This window comes from Tachypleus tridentatus, chromosome 13, assembly GCF_004210375.1.
Source record: "Tachypleus tridentatus isolate NWPU-2018 chromosome 13, ASM421037v1, whole genome shotgun sequence".
NCBI classification, from domain to species: Eukaryota; Metazoa; Arthropoda; class Merostomata; order Xiphosura; family Limulidae; genus Tachypleus; species Tachypleus tridentatus.
In genome coordinates, this window is record NC_134837.1 from 273,751,366 (window position 1) to 273,770,366 (window position 19,001).

A 19,001-nucleotide genomic window follows, 5' to 3' on the forward strand; every position below is an offset into this window, starting at 1 on the left:
TAATGAGATTCCTTGACTGTTTTCAGATTATCTTTTTATAGTTACCTATACATCCATTAACTTTCACCTTGTGCAGTCCATATTATGTGTACATGTAATTTTTCATGTATCAAAACATATTTCCAACTTCTGCAGTGTTGATTTTGTGATATACTGTTAACAAGATATTAATAATTTCACACATATAGACAGAAGTACTTAATCAGTTTGTTTTGTTTTGTTTCTTTCAGGAAAATCTTCTCTTAGATGAAGAACAGAACTTGAAACAAACAGATATTGGTTTATTATATTTGAATATTATAAATTAGTAAGAAAATAAATATTTTATTAACATTGTAAAAACTTCTAAGTATCAAACATTATTGTACTCTCAGTACAAATATTTAATACTAAATATTAAGCTATTTGTTAGACCTCAAGCATGAAGCAAGAACATCACAATTCATGGTTTAATTACAAGTATTAAACTAACAAAATTCAAATAATAAAACTATAGAAAAATGGCCCTGTAAACATTATACACAATACATGTTATTCATTTACTCAAATTATTATTAATGTAGTATCACTACCACTGGGATTCTTAACCAACCTAATTCAAATTATCTTAAGTCTTACTCTTAGTGGCCTGGCATGGCCAGATGGGTTAAGGCCCTCGTAATCTGAGGGTCGCATCCCCGTCGCGCCAAACATTCTCGCCCTTTCAGCTATGGGGGCGTTATAAGGTTACAGTCAATCTCACTATTCGTTGGTAAAAGAGTAGCCCAAGAGTTGGCGGTTGGTGGTGATCACTAGTTGCCTTCCCTCTAGTCTTACACTGCTAAAGTAGGGGCGACGAGCGCATAGCACTCGAGTAGCTTAGCGCGAAATTCAAAAAAGCAAACAAATTTCTTATGGGAAAAATTGATGAGTAATATGCCCCTGTCGGACCTAAATTTAGGTTTTGCATCACAGTTCGCTGACGATGTAGCAGTCTGGAAAAGTGCCCTCACTCCATCAATAGCAGCAACGAACCTACAACCAGTCCTAAATAACATCGAAGAATACTGCCAGAAATACAGAATCAAAATCAATATTCCAAAAACCCAAGTCATATTATTCAGCAGACTGAATAAGCTGAAAAAAGATCCACCAAAACTCTATATGAATGGATCACTTTTACTGACTCCTACTTCTGCTAAATTTCTAGGTCTAACCTATGATTCAAAATTAACGTGGTTACCACATATTAAAATGTACTGATACGAATCTGGAAAGAGCAAACTATGCAAGAAGTCTTTCAGGTAAAATCCAAGGAACATCACCAGACAACATACTTAAAATCTACAAAACGTACATTAGACCAACAATAGAATATGCATCACCTGCCTGGATTAACATAGCACCCACACATGTACAGAAACTTCAACGTATACAAAATTCAGTATTAACTTCAGCATATAAAGTACCACGTAGCACCTCAACCACATTCATGCACAAATATGCAAACATAGACACATTATCTGAAAGACTCTTGCATAATTCTCTAAAATATTTCAATAAGAATTGGCATAAAAATGACTTAATGTGTGATCTCGACAGATATCACGTACATGATGTAAATAGTCCTAAATACCTCTTCCCTTTTAACATATATTTAAGAAATGTAACACAAGCTGGCCACTATGCACTAGACACTTAGTCCTTGTTTCTTTTATATTATTATAATTATTATTTTCTTTGTTAATCATTATTTTTTTCTCTCTTTTTGAATTATTATTCAAGTATTGATAATAATAATTATTATTACTTTCTCTTTTTGTGTGTGTGTGTGTGTTACTACAAGTAGTAGTAGCATTCTCTCTATCAGGAAAAAGGAGAAAAATACAAAAAATATATATATATATATGAAAATACAAAAAAAAAAAAAAAATGAAAAAAAAACTCTTGTTCGTCCATGCATGGACTGAGCCCTGAAATGGGCCTGAGTTATACTTTTACTCTGGCCGAAAGCTTAAAAAAAAAACACAAAAAAAACCCTAAAGACAGACGCTATAATCGTTCGGGAGGGAGGAAGAGGTCAAATGTACCTGACCCTCCTGGGTATTTAACAACATCAATACCCAAATACCAACACAGTGAAACTTCCTCATTGCAAATGTGCATGAATCTCGTGCGCTTCAACGTGTATGGGACTTAAATTTGTATTTTATTGATACAGATAGTTTTACTGTTTCAGTATAAAATTCTTGCAAAAGTTCAACATAAAATTCCACGTGTATTCAAAAAGACAGAATTGTCTCGTCTTTTCAGTCTTCAAATGCATTAAAATTCCTACCAATCGTCTTCAGCCGTACCAAGTGAAGCTATTTAAGGAAATCAATCTCATAATCCAAGTGAGTAGAACAGTACTCAGCTGTCTGCTCCACAGAACTTAATTTTAATTCTTAACTTGATAATCAGGTGAAAATCACGAGATGTCACAATAAATATACCATCGAAAATCGTTCAATAACTCAGAAAGTCACAACTCTTTTTAACCTTAGATTTTAATCTCCCAGAAACCTTGTTTGTTGAACCAACTGTTAGAGTTTTATGAAGTACCATGGAACTTCTAGAGACCTTGTTTGTTGAATCAACTGTTAGTGTTTTATGAAGTACCATGGAACTTCTAGAGACCTTGTTTGTTGAATCAACTGTTAGTGTTTTATGAAGTACCATGGAACTTCTAGAGACCTTGTTTGTTGAATCAACTGTTAGTGTTTTATGAAGTACCATGGAACTTCTAGAGACCTTGTTTGTTGAATCAACTGTTAGTGTTTTATGAAGTACCATGGAACTTCTAGAGACCTTGTTTGTTGAACCAACTGTTAGTGTTTTATAAAGTACCATGGAACTTCTAGAGACCTTGTTTGTTGAACCAACTGTTAGTGTTTTATAAAGTACCATGGAACTTCTAGAGACCTTGTTTGTTGAACCAACTGTTAGTGTTTTATGAAGTACCATGGAACTTCTAGAGACCTTGTTTGTTGAACCAACTGTTAGTGTTTTATAAAGTACCATGGAACTTCTAGAGACCTTGTTTGTTGAATCAACTGTTAGTGTTTTATGAAGTACCATGGAACTTCTAGAGACCTTGTTTGTTGAATCAACTGTTAGTGTTTTATGAAGTACCATGGAACTTCTAGAGACCTTGTTTGTTGAACCAACTGTTAGTGTTTTATGAAGTACCATGGAACTTCTAGAGACCTTGTTTGTTGAACCAACTGTTAGTGTTTTATGAAGTACCATGGAACTTCTAGAGACCTTGTTTGTTGAACCAACTGTTAGTGTTTTATGAAGTACCATGGAACTTCTAGAGACCTTGTTTGTTGAACCAACTGTTAGTGTTTTATGAAGTACCATGGAACTTCTAGAGACCTTGTTTGTTGAACCAACTGTTAGTGTTTTATGAAGTACCATGGAACTTCTAGAGACCTTGTTTGTTGAACCAACTGTTAGTGTTTTATAAAGTACCATGGAACTTCTAGAGACCTTGTTTGTTGAATCAACTGTTAGTGTTTTATGAAGTACCATGGAACTTCTAGAGACCTTGTTTGTTGAACCAACTGTTAGTGTTTTATGAAGTACCATGGAACTTCTAGAGACCTTGTTTGTTGAACCAACTGTTAGTGTTTTATGAAGTACCATGGAACTTCTAGAGACCTTGTTTGTTGAACCAACTGTTAGTGTTTTATGAAGTACCATGGAACTTCTAGAGACCTTGTTTGTTGAACCAACTGTTAGTGTTTTATGAAGTACCATGGAACTTCTAGAGACCTTATTTGTTGAATCAACTGTTAGTGTTTTATGAAGTACCATGGAACTTCTAGAGACCTTGTTTGTTGAACCAACTGTTAGTGTTTTATAAAGTACCATGGAACTTCTAGAGACCTTGTTTGTTGAATCAACTGTTAGTGTTTTATGAAGTACCATGGAACTTCTAGAGACCTTGTTTGTTGAACCAACTGTTAGTGTTTTATGAAGTACCATGGAACTTCTAGAGACCTTCTTTGTTGAACCAACTGTTAGTGTTTTATAAAGTACCATGGAACTTCTAGAGACCTTCTTTGTTGAACCAACTGTTAGTGTTTTATAAAGTACCATGGAACTTCTAGAGACCTTGTTTGTTGAATCAACTGTTAGTGTTTTATGAAGTACCATGGAACTTCTAGAGACCTTGTTTGTTGAACCAACTGTTAGTGTTTTATGAAGTACCATGGAACTTCTAGAGACCTTGTTTGTTGAATCAACTGTTAGTGTTTTATGAAGTACCATGGAACTTCTAGAGACCTTGTTTGTTGAACCAACTGTTAGTGTTTTATAAAGTACCATGGAACTTCTAGAGACCTTGTTTGTTGAATCAACTGTTAGTGTTTTATGAAGTACCATGGAACTTCTAGAGACCTTGTTTGTTGAACCAACTGTTAGTGTTTTATGAAGTACCATGGAACTTCTAGAGACCTTGTTTGTTGAATCAATTGTTAGTGTTTTATGAAGTACCATGGAACTTCTAGAGACCTTGTTTGTTGAATCAACTGTTAGTGTTTTATGAAGTACCATGGAACTTCTAGAGACCTTGTTTGTTGAACCAACTGTTAGTGTTTTATGAAGTACCATGGAACTTCTAGAGACCTTGTTTGTTGAATCAACTGTTAGTGTTTTATGAAGTACCATGGAACTTCTAGAGACCTTGTTTGCTGAACCAACTGTTAGTGTTTTATGAAGTACCATGGAACTTCTAGAGACCTTGTTTGTTGAACCAACTGTTAGTGTTTTATGAAGTACCATGGAACTTCTAGAGACCTTGTTTGTTGAACCAACTGTTAGTGTTTTATAAAGTACCATGGAACTTCTAGAGACCTTGTTTGTTGAATCAACTGTTAGTGTTTTATGAAGTACCATGGAACTTCTAGAGACCTTGTTTGTTGAAGCAACTGTTAGTGTTTTATAAAGTACCATGGAACTTCTAGAGACCTTGTTTGTTGAACCAACTGTTAGTGTTTTATGAAGTACCATGGAACTTCTAGAGACCTTGTTTGTTGAACCAACTGTTAGTGTTTTATGAAGTACCATGGAACTTCTAGAGACCTTGTTTGTTGAATCAACTGTTAGTGTTTTATGAAGTACCATGGAACTTCTAGACACCTTGTTTGTTGAACCAACTGTTAGTGTTTTATAAAGTACCATGGAACTTCTAGAGACCTTGTTTGTTGAATCAACTGTTAGTGTTTTATGAAGTACCATGGAACTTCTAGAGACCTTGTTTGTTGAACCAACTGTTAGTGTTTTATAAAGTACCATGGAACTTCTAGAGACCTTGTTTGTTGAATCAACTGTTAGTGTTTTATGAAGTACCATGGAACTTCTAGAGACCTTGTTTGTTGAATCAACTGTTAGTGTTTTATGAAGTACCATGGAACTTCTAGAGACCTTGTTTGTTGAACCAACTGTTAGTGTTTTATGAAGTACCATGGAACTTCTAGACACCTTGTTTGTTGAACCAACTGTTAGTGTTTTATAAAGTACCATGGAACTTCTAGAGACCTTGTTTGTTGAATCAACTGTTAGTGTTTTATGAAGTACCATGGAACTTCTAGAGACCTTGTTTGTTGAACCAACTGTTAGTGTTTTATAAAGTACCATGGAACTTTTAGAGACCTTGTTTGTTGAATCAACTGTTAGTGTTTTATGAAGTACCATGGAACTTCTAGAGACCTTGTTTGTTGAATCAACTGTTAGTGTTTTATGAAGTACCATGGAACTTCTAGAGACCTTGTTTGTTGAACCAACTGTTAGTGTTTTATGAAGTACCATGGAACTTCTAGAGACCTTGTTTGTTGAACCAACTGTTAGTGTTTTATAAAGTACCATGGAACTTCTAGAGACCTTGTTTGTTGAATCAACTGTTAGTGTTTTATAAAGTACCATGGAACTTCTAGAGACCTTGTTTGTTGAATCAACTGTTAGTGTTTTATGAAGTACCATGGAACTTCTAGAGACCTTGTTTGTTGAATCAACTGTTAGTGTTTTATGAAGTACCATGGAACTTCTAGAGACCTTGTTTGTTGAACCAACTGTTAGTGTTTTATGAAGTACCATGGAACTTCTAGAGACCTTGTTTGTTGAACCAACTGTTAGTGTTTTATGAAGTACCATGGAACATCTAGAGACCTTGTTTGTTGAATCAACTGTTAGTGTTTTATGATGTACCATGGAACATCTAGAGACCTTGTTTGTTGAACCAACTGTTAGTGTTTTATGAAGTACCATGGAACTTCTAGAGACCTTGTTTGTTGAATCAACTGTTAGTGTTTTATGAAGTACCATGGAACTTCTAGAGACCTTGTTTGTTGAATCAACTGTTAGTGTTTTATGAAGTACCATGGAACTTCTAGAGACCTTGTTTGTTGAATCAACTGTTAGTGTTTTATGAAGTACCATGGAACTTCTAGAGACCTTGTTTGTTGAACCAACTGTTAGTGTTTTATAAAGTACCATGGAACTTCTAGAGACCTTGTTTGTTGAATCAACTGTTAGTGTTTTATGAAGTACCATGGAACATCTAGAGACCTTGTTTGTTGAACCAACTGTTAGTGTTTTTTATGAAGTACCATGGAACTTCTAGAGACCTTGTTTGTTGAACCAACTGTTAGTGTTTTATGAAGTACCATGGAACTTCTAGAGACCTTCTTTGTTGAACCAACTGTTAGTGTTTTATAAAGTACCATGGAACTTCTAGAGACCTTGTTTGTTGAATCAACTGTTAGTGTTTTATGAAGTACCATGGAACTTCTAGAGACCTTGTTTGTTGAATCAACTGTTAGTGTTTTATGAAGTACCATGGAACTTCTAGAGACCTTGTTTGTTGAACCAACTGTTAGTGTTTTATGAAGTACCATGGAACTTCTAGAGACCTTGTTTGTTGAACCAACTGTTAGTGTTTTATAAAGTACCATGGAACTTCTAGAGACCTTGTTTGTTGAATCAACTGTTAGTGTTTTATGAAGTACAATGGAACATCTAGAGACCTTGTTTGTTGAACCAACTGTTAGTGTTTTATGAAGTACCATGGAACTTCTAGAGACCTTGTTTGTTGAACCAACTGTTAGTGTTTTATGAAGTACCATGGAACTTCTAGAGACCTTCTTTGTTGAACCAACTGTTAGTGTTTTATGAAGTACCATGGAACTTCTAGAGACCTTGTTTGTTGAATCAACTGTTAGTGTTTTATGAAGTACCATGGAACTTCTAGAGACCTTGTTTGTTGAACCAACTGTTAGTGTTTTATGAAGTACCATGGAACTTCTAGAGACCTTGTTTGTTGAATCAACTGTTAGTGTTTTATGAAGTACCATGGAACTTCTAGAGACCTTGTTTGTTGAATCAACTGTTAGTGTTTTATGAAGTACCATGGAACTTCTAGAGACCTTGTTTGTTGAACCAACTGTTAGTGTTTTATAAAGTACCATGGAACTTCTAGAGACCTTGTTTGTTGAATCAACTGTTAGTGTTTTATGAAGTACCATGGAACTTCTAGAGACCTTGTTTGTTGAACCAACTGTTAGTGTTTTATGAAGTACCATGGAACTTCTAGAGACCTTGTTTGTTGAATCAATTGTTAGTGTTTTTATGAAGTACCATGGAACTTCTAGAGACCTTGTTTGTTGAATCAACTGTTAGTGTTTTATGAAGTACCATGGAACTTCTAGAGACCTTGTTTGTTGAACCAACTGTTAGTGTTTTATGAAGTACCATGGAACTTCTAGAGACCTTGTTTGTTGAATCAACTGTTAGTGTTTTATGAAGTACCATGGAACTTCTAGAGACCTTGTTTGCTGAACCAACTGTTAGTGTTTTGTGAAGTACCATGGAACTTCTAGAGACCTTGTTTGTTGAACCAACTGTTAGTGTTTTATGAAGTACCATGGAACTTCTAGAGACTTGTTTGTTGAACCAACTGTTAGTGTTTTATAAAGTACCATGGAACTTCTAGAGACCTTGTTTGTTGAATCAACTGTTAGTGTTTTATGAAGTACCATGGAACTTCTAGAGACCTTGTTTGTTGAAGCAACTGTTAGTGTTTTATAAGGTATTATGGAACTCCTAGCGACCATCTGTATTTGTAACAACTGTTGCTGTTTTATAAGTTACCAAGGAACCTCTAGAAAGGTTGTCTTGTTGAACCAACTGTTAGTGTTTTATAAGGTACCATGAAACTCCTAGCGACCATCTTTAGTTGTAACTGCTGTTGCTGTTTTATAAGTTACCATGAAGGAGCTAGTGTGGGAATATACGTGTCAACTAAAAAAAAAGACTTCAATTAATCTTCATATTATTGCAAATGCTGCTCATATTTGCCAATAGAAAGCTGTATTTCTATGTAAGGTACGTACATTTCTTCAAGAAAGAAACATCTTAAGACACTGGGAAGTTCACATTGCCGAGCTGCGTGATGGACAATTAAACGTGAATCAGAAACCAACATGTTCTTCAAATTATCCTTTTGATTCACATGGATTTCTTTAACCATGACCTCTTACATTGAAGAAATACAAAATGAACTTGGCAAAAACATTTATACTGACCAGCACGTATCAATTACCTTGTTTCTAGGTACTGAAACTTGTTGTAACACTGAGTTAGAATGTACTTAGTTACTCATACACTTGTTCAAACACTGAGTTAGAATGTACCTAGTTACTCATATACTTGTTTTAACACTGAGTTAGAATGCGTAGTTACTGATACACTTCATGTAATACTCAGTTAGAATGTACATAGTTACTTATACACTTGTTGTAACAGTGAGTTAGAATGTACATAGTTACTTATACACTTGTTGTAACAGTGAGTTAGAATGTACCTAGTTACTCATAAACTTGTTGTAACAGTGAGTTATAATGTACATAGTTACTTATACACTTATTAAAACACTGAGTTAGAATGTACCTAGTTACTCATAAACTTGTTGTAACAGTGAGTTAGAATGTACCTAGTTACTCATAAACTTGTTGTAACAGTGAGTTAGAATGTACATAGTTACTTATACACTTATTAAAACACTGAGTTAGAATGTACCTAGTTACTCATAAACTTGTTGTAACAGTGAGTTAGAATGTACATAGTTACTCATAAACTTGTTGTAACAGTAAGTTAGAATGTACATAGTTACTTATAAACTTGTTGTAACAGTGAGTTAGAATGTACATAGTTACTCATAAACTTGTTGTAACAGTGAGTTAGAATGTACCTAGCTACTCATAAACTTGTTGTAACAGTGAGTTAGAATGTACCTAGTTACTCATAAACTTGTTGTAACAATGAGTTAGAATGTACATAGTTACTTATACACTTATTAAAACACTGAGTTAGAATGTACCTAGTTACTGATACACTTGTTGTTGCCCTTACTTAGAATGTTATAATGTATGTCTCTAGTTATGAATGTTATAATGTTTATCCCTAGTTATCAATGTTAAAAACGTCCTTGATTATGAATGTTGTAACGTATATTTTAGTTTTCAATGTTATAATGTATGTCCCTAATTATGAATGCTGTAATGTATTTCCCTAGTTATCAATGTTATAATGTATATCCCTAGTTATGAACGTTGTAATGTATTTCCCTAGTTATCAGTGTTATAATGTATATCCCTAATTATGAATGTTGTAATGTATGTCCCTAGTTATCAATGTTATAATGTATATCCCTAATTATGAATGTTGTAATGTATGTCCCTGGCTATGAATGATCTTCTGATTGGTATGAACCCTTGTTCTTCTGTTTGAACGTTTACCTTTGGTTAATCTTCAAGCAGCTTGTTTACGTCATCCAACTCCGCCATCTTCAGTGACTGTAGTTGAATATTTAATTGCTCGACTTTAATTTTTGGTTTCCATCTCCTTTACTTCGCCACACAGTTCCTGTTCTTAACAGAAACCTGGATTACATTCCAATGTAATGACATGTTTTGGTGGGTCTTTTCGTTTTTTTGTGTGTATTGTTTTTATTGTCGGTGTTATTATGGTCTACATTGTGTTTTTGCATCAGATGTAAATCCATTGTTAACGACAGTGTGTTTTCTTATAGCAAAGCCACATCGAGCTATCTGCTGAGCCCACCGAGGGGAATCGAACCCTGATTTCAGCGTTGTAAATCCGTAGACATACCGCTGTACTAACGGAGGGCAAATCCATTGTTAACTATGATATTTGAGTTAATGTCTTGTATTGTGTTAACATCCGGTGTGATGGGTGTGTCTTTAATTAAAATGTATATTTGTTTTCAAAAACTTCAGAACGGGTGTTAATCGACATTTTGCTAAGACTATTGGTAGATCACGTAATCTTTATTCCTGTTTTTATTAGCTTAAGACTGCTTGTGGATCACTTAAACCTTTTTTTAATAACCAACGTTATTTATAATATACATTGTGATAACTGTCACGACTTCTATATTGAGAAGCAAGTAAAAAATGGAAACCAGATTAAAAGAACATAAAAGTCACCTTCACACGTTTTCGAACACTGCAAGTCAAATAAACACAACATAACCATAGAAAACACTAAAATACTAAATAAAGAAACAAACATAAACAAACGCAAAATTAAAGAAGCCTTACTTATACAACAACGTAAACCCAAAATAAACCAATATAAATGAACGCCTTTATACCTATATTAATATAATAAAATAAATAAAATTATATATTCAAACATCTAACACTGCCCTCTACATTCCGACACCCAGTTACACAACGACTTTCAAAGATGTGGTCAGCTTCCGGTCAGTTACCTCTTTTTTCGTGAACCTGACGATGACATAAGAAGATCGAAACGTTGTTCGCTCTTCTATGTAAAATATTTTCTCAACCCAAACGAGCCGTTTTTGCATATATATTACAATACATATAAATTAGTCCACCTTCTTTCCCATGGTAGAGTGGGGAGCATCTTAGTAAACACAATACATATAAATTAGTCCACCTTCTTCCCAATGATAGAGTGGGGAGCATCTTAGTAAACACAATATATATAAATTAGTCCACCTTCTTTCCCATAATTGGGTGGGGAGCATTCTTCTCAACGCGATACATCTAAACGGGTCCACCTCTTTTCCTATGATAGGGTGGGAAACATCCGAGCTAAAACATTACATCTTAAGTGGTCCACCCTCTTTCCCATGATTGGGTTGGGGGCATCCTAGCCAACACAATACATCTAAACTTGTCCACTTCCTTTCCATACCAGATCTCCAAAGAACCAGCCTGCAGGAGATGGTATGAATGGAGTTTCTCGGCCGACTGGTATATTCATTGGCTGCTACAGCTCCTTCTGAAACAAGATAAACCTTTTAACACAGTTAAGATGTCTTCTCTGTTCGTTTGCCTTAGAGATTTTTCTCTTTAGACAATTGCCATCTTGGCTCATGATTTCTCATAGTTCAGCATGTGTCTTCCAACAATCTTAGAAACACTAACTTCCTATTTTGTCGTTCTCTCTGTGGTATTTAAAATTTGTTTTGTAGATTTACTAGTTTTTAATAACAGAGATGTGCTTTGTTTCTCGAATTACATTTTTTTCTATTTATTAACGTAGAAGTCCATATCACTATTTCTCTATCCTTTGTGAGAGAAGAATGTTTACCAATAAGTGAAATTTCAACAGTGGCGAGGAGATGAAAGTTACGTATTGATGACGTGACAGCCACTTTTCATATATTAGTGAACACCATTATGTAGCCTGTAACTTCATTCACATCTATTTGACATGACAGTCACTTTTCATATATTAGTGAACATCATTATGTAGCCTGCAACTTTATTCACATATATTTGACACTCTTTCATCCCTTCGATGCAATAGGAAATTCAGCAGAAGATCAGCTTGTTTGTTTTCGTTCATCTACATCTAATGCTATGTGAACTTCCCACTGAGGACAGTATTCAACCATCCTCTCATTATGTGGGCTTAATTTCTCGTGTATATTCCATTCCAGGTCTTTTTCCCTCTTACACAATCTCGTTTGTATAAATCTAATCCTGATGTATTACTTGTTTTTTATCAGTTACTTACATCTGCATACATACTGATTTCTCTTTACACCAACTACATTTCCAGGACTATATGTCTGGTCCTCGTAGTCTTACTGATTCACTGATTAAGAATTATAGTTATTTTTACATGCACTATCTAGATTCACAAACTGTGGTATAAATTTTGAATTTTTGGAAAGCTCACCCATTTATTGAGTTCAACTACCCAGTACACAATTACCCTGTCTTTTTCTGAACCTTCTTTGTTTGCCTCCTTGCACTTTACGTCTTCATTTCATGTCAGAAGTACTTCATAGAGATGCTGTTCCCTTTGGAATGATTCTTGTTCCATTCTGTTTTCTGCTGTGGCTTGTTCTATACAATGTTTCTTCCTCTGGTCCCACATGTCAAATAACGGATGGATTACAACCATTCTTACACATAGGATTTCTCTCCAGTTCTTTTCTCTCTAACGATCAGTTCTAAACCTGTTCAATTTCAACCACTTTGAAATCTATTCTGTTTTCTTTAGGTGTGAAGAAATTTACCAATCACCTTACAAGGTTTTACTTGATGTCCTTAACAAGACACGGAATGGATTTAGTTATTAATCTGTGCAAAGTTTTCATTTAGAAAAGTTCTCTTCACTTCGTTGGATCACTATTCCATATTCAGGTCTATATTACAAACGCCTTTCTTCCTATTCCCATCACAGAGTTCTCTAGATGCTTGCTTTTCTTCATCCACTGATGTTATAATTTATTGTTTCAAACACTACATTGTGTCCTATAATTTCAGTCACGTGGTCAAAGCGTGTACTCTACATCTCCGTTGACTTACTCTGTGGTTTTGTTATTACATGCAAGATAGCCTTCTGTTTTCATACTCATGGAAAGAGTCCTCCAGTTATATTTTTGATGGTAGAAACCCGTTTTGAATGAATTGACAAAATGTTCAAATCCTTACTCACTCCAACCCAATACCTTATCCTCTTGACCCAACCATTTTTCCTGTTTCCTACTGTGCTCGAGAAACTCGTTGTGGCTAGATAATCTATTACCACTGTTTTGGTTCCTTCACTTTGAATTGTACCAAACCCACACCTCTTCAGAAATGTTATGTTTGCTGGTTGTGATACATCATTGAACAACAATCTCATCTTAAACATATGTACCAGCATAAGCAATTCTTACACATCAGTGAGCCAGAGCTCTGTTCTGTACATTAGACATGTTTGTATTCCTTTCCACTGCTAGTGAATTGTTTGATTATGATCCATTCTGATAATTTCGTGGTGATTTTTACATCAATTATAGAGCAGGTATCAGAAATTTAATTCCTTTTTAAAACACTCGACCGTCATGATTCGGCATCCATCCAATAGATTTGCTGTATAGATTCTCATGTATTTGAAGCGATTAATTTGAAAAAAGATCATTTGTATCATGATCTGCCTATCAAATAGTCGCTTCACTCACAAGTTTTCTGATGCGTATGTGTTCATTTGGGTAATTACGACTTATTTTATCTTTAATAATGAAATTTCATGAGTGGAGCAGTATAGAGGGAGCTATTAAACAATAACATCATTATCCATTAATAAGAATCACGTGAGTTCAGATTGAAGTTGCCTAAAAACTAGTGTCACGCAGATACTCAAGGCAGATGATCACAGAAGATATAATCTCTGTGTGAAATGGTAAGTGTCTAATGGAAACACATTTTCATGTAAGAAAATATTAACTTTTTCCAAAACCAGATATCTTCTGAACTAACCAGTTGGAGATAATAAAATGGGGGTTCCAATCTTCATCTCTACATTTGACACAATAGTTTTATGATGTGTTAAAATTTTTCCTTCTTTTTTTTTACTTTAACGTTTTCATGCTGTTTATTACTTTTTTATTTTGTACAGTTATTAAGTAACTAGTTTCAAAATTCACTCCATTTAAACACGAATCTTAAATTTCGTGTTACTGTTCATACACTTTTCACCTGGGATATTTTTCACCACATTTCTCAATCGGTCTGAATTTTCTTTCTTTTCGTTTAGATTGATGCAGTCTTAATCTGTCTACTAGTGAAGTAATTTCTTTACTGGAGGTAATAGCTGTAATGTTATACTCAGTAACAGAATCAATGGAACCTGGTATCCATTACTCAATACCTATAAGATCCTACAGTGTGTTCTTTCAATACTCAAGTGTTTTGATAGTTATCTAATCAGTGAAATACTCAACTTCTTTACACATTTACCACCCATCTCAGAAAGAACAGTCATAACTTTTTGGTCCCCAGTACCACATCGTTCTGCTTAGATAGTAAATTAATTCTATTTAGTTAGACCAAGTTACTTATATATGTTTCCTTCTCAAGGTTTTATACGTCACTCAGTCCACACCTGCATCTGTCCTTTTGATAACACATTTATGGCCAGCTCAAACTTAATTTCCAGTCCTTATCCTTCTTCACAAAATACCCCCTCTTAGTACTTCCCCTTAGATATCACTCATTCATCAGACTCGGTATCAAATTATAATTCCACTATCACCACTCTCCGGTTTCAAACGTGGCTTTTGGATTAACTGTACATGTAGCTTATTTACTTTTCATTTCTATATATCATTTTTCCTATACTATACTACACTAGAGAATGTTATAACTGTACAATCTCCTGCTGGTTAGTTTGTGGTAAAACTGGTTTTAGAAAAGTACTGGACCAACCAAATAGTATTAGTTGGTTAAGACACCCCTGTCATATCTTCTTCAAAAGGTTGATTCCCAGGTGGTCTGGTATAGAAAGGAGACAGACTAGTCTAGATGCACTGTGTTGGCTAGGATATCACACATTACCACGGGAAAGGTGGACCAACCATCATATCTACAATTAAGGATGTCATCATCTTTTTTGACACCCAGTTTAGTGAAACGTACTGTCAACATGGGCGAAGACTGTATCTGGTTATGAGCGTTGTCCCACATGTGGTTTCCTCTAGGTTGAGATGTTGCACTCCAATAGAGATGCATTTGGACACTTTCCGAAGGGTGCTCATCACTGTTTCCTCAACCAAGTCAGTGTGAGTTTAGGTAAGATATTGTAATATCGACTCACACTTCTGGTACTTCTTTTCTTGGAAGCGGCTGCGACTGTAGAGGTAGTCACGTTCCTGTTTTAACCTTGGGAAGGTGGAACTAGTGTCAGCAGAAACTGAACAGTAAAGCCATCTTATGAGAAGTGGTATCTATCTGAAATAAATTAACGATGTATGAGAAATATTAAGTTTTCATAAATTCACAATCAACGTACAATAACTTTTTCTTTAAAAAATATAGACACTACAGATGTCAAGCAAAGCTGAAAATTGACATTACCAAAACTGTATTCAAATTTTATGTGTGTATTCTAGTGTATATATAAATAACTATAAATAAACGTATTTACTGGTCCTACTGTTTGTAAGTTCAAAAGTAGAATTATTTGGTTTTCTTCATGCAAAATACTTACCGTCATAACTTATCAGTATGTTTAACCTGTAAAGGCAGATCGCAGATATAATGACACATTTAAATGATATAACAGTAATATCTGATTCTATGTAGTCCAAAACATCAATTATGGTAACGATATTGTCGAAACATGTTATTGAGAAGAGATTCAAAGAGACTATATCCACATGTTCAGATTATTTATTGATACGAATAATTGAAATCATGTATATGTTTTGCAATAAGATTTGATCAAAACTGTAGGTGTGCTGTATAAATATAATTATAAAAAAACACCAATTAAAGACTGAATTATTTAAACAGTGAACAGACAGTTTGTCTGACATATTTTCATTACAACGGTTCTTAACCAATATGAGGAATTTCTTTACATTTGTTAATTTCAATACAACTACGTACTGAAAATACAAAGCACTAACTAATTTACATTTTATAGTATCTTTGTATAGTTCTACTATTATTAGATAGGCTTGTTTAAAAGATTCTAACAAACAAGTTTTAAATCTTCATAACATGTTCGATCCTACCTGATTCATTCAATACTAAATTATTATTTAACAGAAACTGATCAAGAAAACATTTCTATATTTACTGAAATGTTAAAATTGTTCATGTATGATGATTTAATACATTTTATATTTTTAGTAGGATGCACAGGGTTCAGAATGTTATATTAAAATAATGTTGAATAACCAAATCAACATCTTGAATATAAGGTTCCAGTGGTACAGTAACAACATTTGTAATTTAGTATGTAGTTGGATGTCACTAATACTTTGTCACATTTGGAAAAGTATGTGATGGTTATGAAAATAATCATGTACATGGATTGTGAAGATGTGTTCAGATGAAGGACTTATCAGGATGGAGATAATCCTTAAACTTGAGTTGAGAAACAAGGCAACATACATCAACACTTTCAACAACTTTCACTAACACTATATTATTGGTATACCTTTATTAACACTATATTAGTCCTGTATGGCCAGATGAGTAGTCCCAATTTGAGGGTGACGGGTTCAAAACCTGTCCCACCAAACATGCTTGTCCTTTCAGCCAAGTGACGGTCAATCCCAGTCTTCATGACTAAAAGACCAGGTGAAGAGTTGGCGGCCTTTCACTGCTAAATTAGGAACGGCTAGCGGAGATAACTCATGTGACTTTGAACAAAGTTCAAGCTACACCAAACCAATTAACACAATATCACTAGTATACTTTATTATGTAAGGGATATATTCGACTTTTATTTTGATATAGTTTCGTTGAAGTGGATGTTTACTATAAGCTATTTTATTAATACCATTTTTACGATATTAACGCCAATAACAGCTTCGCTTCAGTCACAGTGACACCCATGTTGATGTCTCAGAAGTCACAGTGACACTTGTAGAGGTAACTGAAAGCGGAGCTAGTTTCACTATCTGGCATTTCGTGTGTAAATATGACGAGTTTCTGTAACGTTTATTACATACAGGAAAACTTTGTGTTTATAGTTTTGACTGATGATTTACATGAGGTAAAATGTTAGTAATTTGGAATGTCTATGACGAACTCCTATTCCAACCTTGCAACAATAACCACAGACTTAGCTGCCGATACATTAGTTTTATTGTCAGAGACACAGTTATGGACATTCCAGACACAGAATACCTGGATGTTTTCAGTTACTTAGGGTTCATTGCCTCATATTGAAGGTATAAAAAGTTTAGATGTCTTGTAATAACCTCGGTGTGCAGTATCAGACTCATTCATTTTGGTGAGGTAGTCGAAAGTAAAGAACTGGTATAAATATTGTTAAACTGGACCCAGATGTATTCTATATAATCACCTGTACTTACTTAGCAGTATTTCATGTGTGCTGATAGGTGATATCTTTCTTTACCTAAAGAGAATCAGCTTGTTTGTCAGGTTGTTCGATGACGTTTACCACATTTTTTGTGTTTGACCTATATTGTTTGTTTTTGAAATTTCTCGCAAAGCTACACAAAGACTATCTGAGCTAGCCGTCTCTAATTGAGTAGTTTAAGAAACGAGGAAGGCAGCTGGTCATCATCACCAACCGCCAACTCTTGGGCTACTATTTTATCAACTAGTACTGGGATTGACTCATTTTATAACGCCACTTCGACTGAAAACGCGAGCATGCTTGTTGTGACAGGGATTCGAGCCGTTTTCTTCAGATTACAGGTCGAGTACCCTAACCACCTGGCTATACCGGGACGTTAGACCTGGAATCTAGATCTAATTGTTTATCTACACAACGCTTGTATTGTAACGATACGCTACATGTACATTTTTAATTTACAGACCATATACTAGTAAAGTTTTAATGTGTGATTTGATCCAAATATTCACATTTCGCGTAAAACAAGCACCACCTTCAGGCTGCTAAATATACTTACAGCTTCTGAAATAATATAATGTGTTGATGATATATGTGTAATTAATTTGTAAAAATGACTCAAAACTTACAAAAGTTCTATCTTCATATTGGTGAACTACTAATCCTGTTTGACAATAAAATAGTAAAAACATTAGGACCAACACGGTGATTAACTTACCAGAAGTTCACATATGAACAAAATTTTATATATTAAGGGTGTATTTCACATGCTACCCTATATATGTAATAATAACTTATGGTTGGGATAGAGTATTGATTTAGTTGGGCTTGGTTGGGTCTGTATCACAAAATGTCTGTTTTGAAGCTTTTGTGATTCTAATATTAATATTCGTGATGTACTCCGATAAAACAGTGGTGCATATTCAGATGAACATCTCTAGAATCAGTGGTTCGATTCTCTCGGTAGACGCAGGAGATAGCCCAATATTCATGATAATTTCATTCTCCGAAAGAAAACACATTAAATACGTTACGAATATGTTTGTAACTACGTCAGTCACAACCACTGTCCTATAGTTGTTTGTATGGGTTGTAGTTCAACTAGAGGGTCAGGACTTGACTGTACGTAGCACGTGCATAACAGGAATATGATGGTGTTACTCACGTGCAGCAGCCCATTATTCTACATGGAGACACCAACAAAGATAACCAAAGGTCAACCCTGTATTTTTTCAACCAACAGCATCACAACCAACTAGTATTATTACACGATTCAATTCTAAGTATTTAACTGAAAATAGGGTTTCTGTATTTTTATTATTTTGTTATTAGGTCCAATGTAGCGGAATAAACAAAGTCGACCAGGTGCATGAAGTCACGTGCGTAACCTTTATAACAGTCTCGTGCACGTTACTCTGACACCTACATACAGACTCAAGACAGTCACAGTGACATCTATAACAGTCTCAGTAATGTTGACATTCATAACGGTCTCACACAAGCCACTGCCACCTATAAAAATAGTCAAATCAGCCACACTGAGGAATATAACAGTGTTAGTCACACTGACTCCTATAATCGTTTCTCAGATGTCA